This window comes from Eumetopias jubatus, unplaced genomic scaffold (genome assembly GCF_037043125.1).
Source record: "Eumetopias jubatus isolate StellerSeaLion01/CBP00866 unplaced genomic scaffold, mEumJub1_p1.0 scaffold_3, whole genome shotgun sequence".
NCBI lineage: Eukaryota > Metazoa > Chordata > Mammalia > Carnivora > Otariidae > Eumetopias > Eumetopias jubatus.
In genome coordinates this window covers 76,994,001-77,005,359 of record NW_028274809.1, presented here as the reverse complement: position 1 = coordinate 77,005,359, position 11,359 = coordinate 76,994,001, and positions in this window count along the sequence as shown.

Genomic DNA, 11,359 nt, shown 5'->3' with positions numbered 1-11,359 from the left:
TAGTTGCACCTTCTTCATTTGCTCAGTGGATTAAGTATAATCAAATACAAATAACTTTACCTAGTATGAGTAATCACATATGAATTATTTGATTAATCTAGGGACGCCTGGGTGGCTCAGTCGGTTAAGCGTCTGCCTTAGGCTCAGGTCATGATCCCAGGGTCCTGGGATCGAGCCCCGCATCGGGCTCCCTGCTTGGGGAAGTCTGCTTCTCCCTCTCCCTCTTCCTCTGCCTGCCACTCCCCCTGCTTGTGCACTCTCTCTGTCTCTCTGACAAATAAATAAAATCTTTAAAAAAATCATTTGATTAATCTAATACAAATAACTTCACTAACTTAGGTTATATTCTACTTAGATGTACGGTTACACTAAAACATGTTTTTTCATTATATACTAACTGCCTTGCACAGTACACATATAAAGATAAGGGCTCAATAAAGGTAGGTGAAAGAATACATAGATGAGTAAATAAAAGCTTGACTGTATAAAGAAATGATTAGGTCTAGTTATGAGAACATGAGCTGAATATTTGGGCTCAATTAGTTCATTAAGTGTTCCCAGGAAAAATCAGGAAGGAATTGGGGAAGAATCCAAGCAAAGGTCTGCTTTCTAGTAAAGTCCAGCCTAATTCCTCCTGGGGCTCTGGAGTGTACCTTGCACATCACAATTTTGCCATTCTAGGGAAAGTGAATTGGATGTTTATAGTCAGCACAGGTTGGAAAGGACATCGAGCTCCTAGGCACCTCTGGTTCTCCCCTGCAGGTAGCTCCGAAGTCCACAGGCAATCCTAAGAACAAATCTAAGGTTTCGATAATGAGCAGTTAGCAGCAAAGCATGTAGAATCTGGAGGGTTGACACCCAGTGCCTCTGAGGTAGATGGACAGGACCCGAGTGAAGTGCCAACAGGGTCTGTTACAACCAGTAAGTAGCATGGCCAAGATTTTAAAGTGAATCCTTAGTTGAAAGAATGAGCTTTTAAAATACATGACAGCAACCCATTTTTTAAATCTAAAGTGAAACCATATTATTGTTTGGTTAACAAGTTCTAAAACAACGTACTATAAATTCATCTTTAAGCACAAGTAGTTTCAATGTTTGTGTTCTCTTTATCATTGCAAAACATTTTACATTCCTGTAACCAATGTGTACAGACCATTCTGTAGTCCTTTATTTTCCATATTAACATATATATCATAGTGCCAGTGACTTTCTAAAGTTTTAATTTAAATTCCAGTTATCCATTCGTCTGTTGAAGGGCATCTCGGCTCCTTCCATGGCTTGTCTATTGTGGACATTGCTGCTATGAACACTGGGGTGCATATGGCCTTTCTTTTCACTACATCTGTGTCTTTGGGGTAAATATCCAGTAGTGCAATTGCTGGGTCATAGGGTAGCTCTATATTTAACTTTTCGAGGAACCTCCACACTGTTTTCAAAAGTGGCTGTACCAACTTGCATTCCCACCAACAGTGTAAAAGGGTTCCCCTTTCTCCACAACCTCTCCAACATTTGTTGTTTCTTACCTTGTCAATTTTTGCTATTCTAACTGGTGTAAAGTGGTATATCACTGTGGTTTTGATTTTAATTTCCCTGATGGCTAATAATGTTGAACATTTTTTCATGTGTCTGCTAGCCATTTGTATGTCTTCTTTTGAGAATTGTCTGTTCATGTCTTCTGCCCATTTTTTGACTTGATTATTTGTTTTTTGGGTGTTGAGTTTGAGAAGTTCTTTATAGATCTTGGATGTCAGCCCTTTATCTGTAGTGTCATTTGCAAATATCTTCTCCCATTCTGTGGGTTGCCTCTTTGTTTTGTTGACTGTTTCCTTTGCTGTACAGAAGCTTTTTACCTTGATGAAGTCTCAAAAGTTCATTTTCACTTTTGTTTCCCTTGCCTTTGGAGATGTGTCTTGAAGGAAGTTGCTGTGGCCAGTGTCAAAGAGATTACTGCCTATGTTCTCCTCTAGGATTTTGATGGATTCCTGTCTCACATTGAGGTCTTTCATCCATTTTGAGTTTTTCTTTGCATATGGTTTTAGAGAATGGTCGAGTTTCATTCTTCTGCATGTGGCTGTCCAATTTTCCCAGCACCATTTATTGAAGAGACTGTCTTTTTTCCGTTGCATATTTTTTCCTGCTTTGTCGAAGATTATTTGACCATAGGGTTGAGGGTCCATATCTGGGCTCTCTATTCTGTTCCATTTGTCTGTGTGTCCGTTTTTGTGCCAGTCCCATGCTGTCTTGGTGATCACAGCTTTGTAATAGAGCTTGAAATCAGGCAACATGATGCCCCCAGCTTTGTTTTTCTTTTTCGACATTTCCTTGGCAGTTCAGGGTCTTTTCTGATTCCACACAAATTTTAGGATTGCTTGTTCCAGCACTTTGAAAAATGCCATTGGTATTTTGATCGGGATGGCGTTGAAAGTATAGATTGCTCTGGGCAGCATAGACATTTTAACAATGTTTATTCTTCCAATCCATGAGCATGGAATGTTTTTCCATCTGTGGAGGAGCCAAGATACCCTTCAACAGAAGAATGGTTAAAGAAGCCGTGGACCATATATTCAATGGAATATTACTCAGCCATCAGAAAGGATGAATACCCACCATTTGCATGGACATGGATGGGACTGGAGGAGATTATGCTAAGTGAAATAAGTCAAGCAGAGAAAGACAATTATCATATGGTTTCACTTATTTGTGGCACATAAGGAATAGCATGGAGGACATTAGGAGAAGGAAGGGAAAAATGAAGGGGGGAATCGGAGGGAGAGATGAACCATGAGAGACTATGGACTCTGAGAAACAAACTGAAGGTTTCAGAGGGGAAGGGGTGGGGGGATGGGTTAGCCCGGTGATGGGTATTAAGGAGGGCATGTACTGCATGGAGCACTGGGTGTTATACGCAAACCATGTATCATGGAACACTACATCAACAACTAATGATGTAATGCATGGTGACTAACATAACATAATAAAAAAAATTAAAAATTCCAGTTAGTTAACATACAGCATAATATTAGTTTCAGGTGTACAGTATTGTGATTCATCACTTACATTCAGCACCCAGTGCTCATCACAACAAGTGCATTCCTTAATCCCCATCACCTATTTAACCCATTTCCCCACCCACCTCCCTTCTGGGAACCATCAGTGTGTTCTCTGTAGTGAAGAGTCTGTTTCTTAGTTTGTCTCCCTGACTTTTTGCCCCCTGTGCTCATTTGCTTTGTTTCTTAAATTCAGCATATGAGTGAAATCTCATGGTATTTGTCTTTCTCTGACTGACTTATTTCACTTAGCATTATCCCCTCTAGTTCCATCCATGTTGTTGCAAATGGCATGATTTCATTCTTTTTTATGGCTAGGTAACATTCCGTTGTAGATATATACCACATCTTCTTTATCCATTCATCAGTTGATGGACACTTGGGCTGTTTCCATAATTTGGCTATTGTAGATAATGCTGCCTCAAACATCGGGGTGCATGTACCCCTTTGAATTAGTATTTTTGTATTCTTTGGGTAAATACCCAGTAGTGTGTTTGCTGGATTGTATGGTATTTATATTTTTAACTGTTTGAGGCACCTCCATACTGTTTTCCACAGTGGCTGCACTTTTAAAAGCCAATGGCTTTTAAACTAGGTTCTCTGGGATCTGCCTGCCTGGTCCACCTCTGTCTCCTTAGTCCCATGCCTCCTACCTCCCTACACTTCAGCCACACTCATGCTCTTTTAGTTTCTTGGAATCAACTAGCATTTCCTTCATTTGGGTCCTTACTCAGGCTGGGCTGAGCTGCTTCTTCAAATGACTGGCTCCGTTTAGGCCTTTAGAGCTCAGCTTACAGGTAGCCTGCTTCCATAAGCCTTCCCTGAGCGCTCTGTCTTTTAGAAGGTCACATTGAACTTGTCTACCCCCTCACTTTGCTCTTCAACTCTGCGGCACACACAATTGATTCTATGTATTTGTTTGTTTGTTTGTTTTTGGCTTACTCACCCATTATTTCTTCACTTTAGGCTCTATAATTGTAGAGACTATCTCTGTTTACCACTTTGTACCTAGCATAGTGCCAGCACAAAATAGGTGTTCAGTAAATATTTGTCGAATAAATAAAAAGTGACTATCCAGTGATATGACCTTTTTATAAACACATCGAAGGTTTGATCTCCTACTGGGTATATTTTCTTACGTAGTCTCACTGGGATGTTACACATTTATTTGAACAATACTCTCATTCAAAATATTTTTGAAGCTCCTCTGTTAGAATTAATCTTTGGAGTATATTCTTTTGAATATCCTTAATAATAAATTATATCATTTGAAAGTTTTTTTCTATAGGAATAGCCAATTTTATCCAGTGCTCAAGACAGAAGAATAAAATTAATACTGTTTTTGCTGACATTTAAAGTACTGTGACTGGTGGTTTTTTTCTTTTGATAAGCTCAGGAACTGATTCTAGAGGCTTTTCCAATGGGAAAATTCAGATAAGATGTTATGCAATGGTGAGAGCATTGGGAATGGTTCATGGTGTCTCTGGGTGAAGGACAATGGGCATTTGAACATTATTCTAATTTCTTGTTAAAAACAAATTTCAGCTTCCTTATTTTAGAATTACAACTTTACTGGAAAACAATTAAACTGAATAACTTTTGACCTGTCATTTAATGTTGATTTTTATTCAAAGGAGTAGTCCTCTCAATTACTTTGAGAATCTAAATTAATTGTGGTTGACCATACCTGCATAAAGGGAAAAATAAGGTGTGGGATCTCTAAAACCCTGTTTAAATGCAGTAAAACACGACTAAATTATCCTAATTAGAAGAAAAACCTGTCTGTTTTAGTGAAGAGTTCACTTAGAACATTTATTATTTTTAAGTACCTGTAGTTACATTGCTGACAGGGGCAGGGAAGGGAAAGTAGGCTGCATCTTAAAAATCATATCCGTGTATTTTTGGCAGTTATTTTATTCATGTTTAGCAGTTTCTACCCGTAAAGTGGTTTTATAATTATCTGAAAAGAATTTCTTGGCCTTCAACCTTGATCAGGCTTAATTGCCTTTAGTAGATAGCTTCCCTAGCCAGCTATGTTTTAGATGAGGTAGAGTAAAATTTTAGCTGGTACTAGTTTCAGTTCTCCAAATTTCTTAATGCATATGGAGGAAGTCAATGAGCTTTTTTTTTTTTCTTCTTAGTTTAGCCAATAAATTCATTAGGAAAAACTTTGAAGCTTATTTATGCATACCTTCTCTCCTGTAATTCCACTTTCCTATGAATAACCCTATACTCTACAAACTGCCGATTCACTCTCCTGTAAGTATTTCCTGCTCTCTCTGATATGTGTGCTTTGTTGGGTGCAGGATTGGGGAAGTGGGGCAAAAGAGTTTAAGGTACTGAAAGAGAACGGTTGAGCTCTGGACTGGTGTGCCTATGAGGTCATAGATCAACCGTGAGAGTAATTGAGTGTTGAAGGATAGGAGAAAGGAGTGAATGGGGCATCTAAATTAGCAATTTTATTTTTTGGTCATGACACATTTCAACACTATGTCTGTAGGAATATGGGAAATAATAAAGCCAGTGGAGTGGAATTGATGGACATTAAAGTTGGATGACATGGCTAAGGGGGTGGGAGGCTAGAATATTGGCTGAGTTGTCTGTATGGGCATTGGATTCAGTCAGGATAGTGGCAGGATGGGTTGGAAGGGAACACTGGGAATCTGGTATCACCTTTTTCATAAGTGGAGGAAAGACCAGGAGATGGTGGGCAAGGGCAGTAGAGTGGATTGGGCCTGAGGAATGGCATTGAGGAGTGGGACTTTACAGACAGTTGGGAATGTATTGGCAGTGGTATTAGAGAATGAAATAGGTCTGGCTCCTTCTCTATGGTTTCAGTGGTACGGGGGATGTGTTATGATTAGCCAGCTCCTGTTGAGAGATGTGTCCTCAGGAAGTCCAGGTTTCAGGTGGGCAACCAAGGGTCAGTGAAGAGAGAATACACAGAGGAGTGTGCTGATATCTGTTCCAGTCCTCATCTAAGCAATGTGCAGATGGGAAAAGAGGAGCAGGAAGCTGGGCAAGGGGATAGGAAGTGAAGGGTGGTCTGGGTGTGACGAGAGTATTGAGAGCAGACAGACGATGGGAAAGCTTTGTATTTATAGCGATATGCCCGGGGAGAAAGAAATGAGATGGGGGGCTTGTGCACCTGACAGTTCCTTGGACAGAGGGACACTGGGGACTCACTGAATTCTGCTTCAGTTGGGAAGGAGGCCTGCAAAGTAGGCGTTGGTCCGCAAGAATGTGTGGGTGGCCGTGGAGAGCTGTGACGCACAGGGCAGCCTAAAGGGAGCCTTGAGGCATAGACTGCAGGGGCAAGCTGTGGAATGGGCCAGTTTATTCCCCCTCTTTTCTTGTCTGGTTTGCTTTTCTGGAGGCAGGAATGGGAGAGTAGATGAGGGCTTTCTCCGCTGCCGATAGATTCAGCCCGGGGTTGGTATTCTGTCCCCACTGAATGTCACTAACAAGCACTTTTCTTTCTTTCCACTTTTCTACAAAGATCTACAATGGACACGTATTACTTTTAGAAGGAAGGGAAATATTTAAAACAAAGTTGATTCATTAACAAATGCTGGTGAATGGCTCCCACGCATCCGGCTTGGCCAGGCACGGGAATGTAAAGACCAAGTTTCTGCCATTAAGGAGTGGGCGATTCAGTAGAGGAGAGAGCCGGGTGATACGAGTCTGCTCCTCCCATCTCCAGAGCACAGTGGAGAACAGCGGTTCCATGAGAAATTCAGGCTGCAAAACAAATAAAAATCACCTTTTAAGATCAGCATCTTTATAATCAAAGAATGACAACTTTTTGAAATATCCAGACTTTACCTCCATCTTCTACAATCCTGTGGAAACTCAGCCTTAGAGAACCTTCTTTAGTGTATTGTTTGAATTTCTTTATATAATACTATTATAAAAATAATCAGAGATTTAGGAGAGTCATCATGAAATGGGTCGTTTCCTATAATGGAAATTGGAACATTTCCTAATAAAGTCTTTTTAAATTTTAAGAACTTGAGCTTGTTTATATAGAAATATCTTTCTAACATCGTTTTACATTAGAAGTGACTCTGCTATTCCTGACTGGATCAGAACTCGGATCTGGACTCAAATATCATCACCTTTTTGTAAGGCCTTCCCTGGAGATCCTGGCAACCCTATCACCTTCCCTGATTTATTTTTTCATTAACAATTATCATTATCCAAAACATACATACCATACTTGTTCATTGTTGACCTACCCCAGGAAGGCAGGGATTTTTGTCTCTTTTCTTCACTACTGTATCCTCAGCACCCAGAACCGTGCTTAACTGAACATGTTCAATTAATATGTGATGAATAAAAGAATCAAATGCTGTCCCATCATCCAGACTGTTCCAACAGACAGTGATGACATTTTTTCATGACTATTCAAAAATTGCATAAGATTGGAAATTATTTTTAAAGAAAGTTACAGCTCTTTTATTAGCAAATGAAATATGGAAATTTCTTGGGATAATGTGAACAGATTGTGAACGCAATAGAATTTTTCATGTTAAACATTTCAAAGTATTGATAATACTTTCACTTATAGAATGTACACACGTTGTTGGGGCACTCACCCCACCACTGGCTTGGATATCACTAGTAAAGGCCACATCAGCCACAAAGAGCTTTATCCTTTACATGAGAAGCATTACCTTGTACCGTCTGCTTTGAGCTGGACTTAGCAGACCTATGCCCTGACCTGTATCCCCAATCTCCACCACATTCAGCCTTCCCCCATAACTTGGTTTAGGCTTTCTTGTTGGCCCTTAGAACACAGCTCCAGCAGCTCCCTAGGCCCATTGTCTGGGGCTCTAATCTGGCCATGTGACAGAGCGCCTCTTTGGCTGCAAGCACTACATTGTCATGGAGCATCCAGTGATGAAGGTATTTATCTCCTGTGTGGTGGAAAATGGGGCTTTGGCTGTCCGGGGCTTTGTCTACTGTGAGAGATGAAGAGATCAGTATCTTGTGGCATGGCTGCAATTTATTGATCACTTATTCACCTTATTGGCAGCTCCATATTAACTAACCAGTTGCTCTTTTGATAGTCCCTAATACCAATACAAGTAACCGTAGACTCTCAGATCTCTACTAGAGGTTCCCTTCCTTTCCTGTAACTTGAGGAGGAGACCCCCAAGATTATCTAGCAAATGGTTGAAGCTCCCCGAAGCTGCTGTTGGTTTTCCTGTTGTCCCTTGATGCTGTGCTATTGCTTGATCCCTCCTTTGGTTACTGTGGTCTGTCTTGCCTCCATAGGGGTGCCTGTTTTTACCAGTATTTTAAGCTCTAAGAAATTGGTTCCCTCCACTGTTTCTAAGGAGAAAGACTTGGATACCAAGACTGCAGCTAGACCCAAACACTGCTTTTATTCCTATTTAATGGCTTTTCTAAGACACATACCTGGTTTAAGTCAAGTTCAGTAACAACTACCATGCTACACTATAAACTAGAAATGTCTTCAGACATACTTCAGTCCAACTCACCTGCCTAAGTCCTTTTTCCTCCAAAATGAATGATCTCTCAGGAACCCTACAGTCCCCCTTGCTAGGATTTCTTAGATCATCCTTCTTCTTCATGCTTTAATGACTAGTATAAACTATTTTGAGTTCTTTTCCCAGGGGGCTTCTTTCCCCTTTGAAAATTAATGGATACAAACAGAAGCAGAGTCTGAAGGAGGGGTGTCAACTCTCTAGAATTCTGGGCTATGGCCCATTTCTTACACTTTAAGAAATATTCTCTGTTGAGTAACTGCTTGTCGACCAGTAAAGAAAAGAGAAATGGCTGGTTTATCTTATTTTGCTAGTGCGGATACCTCTGGTAAAGGATGACTTAAGCGTAAAATATTTACCAAGTAAACTTGACTGCAAGGTTACTTTAGTATTGATACACTAGAATTTTACTATAATATTTTTTGATATAAAACAGAGTTTGGTATAAATATAAATTTGGTCTAACGTGGGCCTCAGTCGAGGGAGTGAAGTTATTGAAATCCTTGTGGCTTGCTCCTCAGGGCTTGTTTAGGTCCTTCTGTTTTCGTGCCTGAAGGAACTCAATGACATTTTTGCTGCTCTCTGTCGCTTCAATCTATTCCTCTTCAAGTTTGTCCTAAAGGAGCTCCCAAGATCATTTTTCTAAACCAGAATTATAAAGCTAATAGTGCCTGCTAGAATGTGCTCAGTAAATGTTTGTTTAAATTTGAATCAGAGTTTTAGTTTTGTGAATCATAGTTTAAGAATGCATAGCCCTTTTTCAGTGATATAACCAGCCAAACCCAAGCTCCTTGCTTGACGGTTTCATATGACCCATCCTCATAATCTCATTATTTCCCAGAAAAGGCTCTTCCCTTTTTTAATTAAACCCAATCAATTCAACTCTAGCAACCCAGTCAATCCAATCAATCTAATCAATACAATCGGTCCAATCCAATGCAGTCTTTCTCACTTTGTTTCATCCCAGTAAGCCTTACCCAGCACTTTGGCACGTCAAGATGGCGTCTTACATTTTACTGTCTCTATTTTAAAATCCAGTATTGTTTCATTTTTCCCTGAAAGTTGTTCTGATGCATCTCCGTCAACTGAAATAATTTAATTTAATTTTTTTTAAAGATTTTATTTATTTATTTTACAGGGAGAGACACAGCGAGAGAGGGAACACAGGCAGGGGGAGTGGAGAGGGAGAAGCAGACTCCCTGCCGAGCAGGGAGCCCAATGAGGGGCTCGATCCCAGGACCCTGGGATCATGACCTGAGCCGAAGGCAGACACTTAACGACTGAGCCACCCAGGCCCCCGAAATAATTTAATTTTAAAACCTTGGGCAAGACTGGCTTTTCTTCAAAAGTTATCCAGAACCTTTAAGATTAACTAAATTTACATATACTTTAAGTAATTATTAAGTTACTAATATAATAGTTTTAAAAAATATTTTTCTTCTCTATTATCTAATCAAATTTAAAATAATGATTGCCTTCCTTTTCAGACCCTTCTCAGAACCCTCAGTAGATCCTGAATACTTCCTGAGTAAATGAGTGGAAAAATAACGTGTATTCTCATGGCAATGCCATTGACTAAGAAAGGGAAAAAAGAAAGAATAGTAGACTCTTCATTCACAAATGCTAGTAATGCTTTCAGTTAGTAAAGCCAGAGAACAGACCATGTCACCGTAATAAGAAGGCAACATTTGGGTTAATTAAAGTTTTTATTTTAATTCTAATTTGTTAACATACAATGTTATTAGTCTCAGATATACAATATATATTATAACAGTTCCATACATCACCCTGTGCATTTGGAATAATATATAAAGAAATTTGAGGGTTTGTTGTGATAATTGAGACATTGGAGTTCATTTCTTAGTGTAGACATCTTTACAACCAGTTGTATAAGACTGTTTAGTTCTAGTACTGACAGTGAGAGAATAGGGTTGAGAAGAAAATTGGTGGCAGTAAAGGTCATTTTGAAGGGTCATCCTGAAGATCCTTGGTCTTAAAATATTGAATGATAACTGTTACTGAAGAGCTCATTAGTTACAAGATTAGAAAGGGCACAGAAAATTTATATTATCTGAAACGAAAAAGTAACAAATGTCAAGCCTCTTCCCACCTTTGTGGGTTGTTGGCTGTATTAAGGTTTGAAATTATGGTGTGACGATTAGAGCCAGATAAAATGAGCTCAACAAACGTGTTATTTTTTATGTGCATTTCTGTATCTCCTTAAAAATTTGTTTTTTTATTATGAAAAGTTGTAAGCACTTAAAAAAGCTGTGAGAATAGTTTAATGAACGCCCATTGTACCTGTTGCCCAGATTCAACCATTACAAACTCATGCCAATCTTACTTTATCTATATTCCCAGCTATTAACTCTTTCATTTATTTCTTATATATTTCAGTATGCATCTCTAGGAGATAAGGACTCTTTTTATAATCATAAATTACATACAATTGTTAGACATCATTATGAATACTTAATATTATCTATTTACATTATCTCACAAATGTCACATTTTATTTATAGTTTGTTTGAATTATGATCTCGATAAAGTCTACACATTGCAAATGACTGATTCTTAAGGCTTTTTCAATCTTTAGATTATTCCCATTCTCATTTTCCCTTGTAATTTGTGGAAGAAATGGAATAGTTTTCCTCTCAGAAATTGTTTTCCACAGCCTAGATTATGCTGATTGCCTTCCCACATTGTGTTTTACAGATTCCTCAGTTGCTTGTAGTGATGGAATCACCTGAGTCATGTTCAGATTTTGTCTGTTGTGTATTTATTTTTAATAAGTATTTT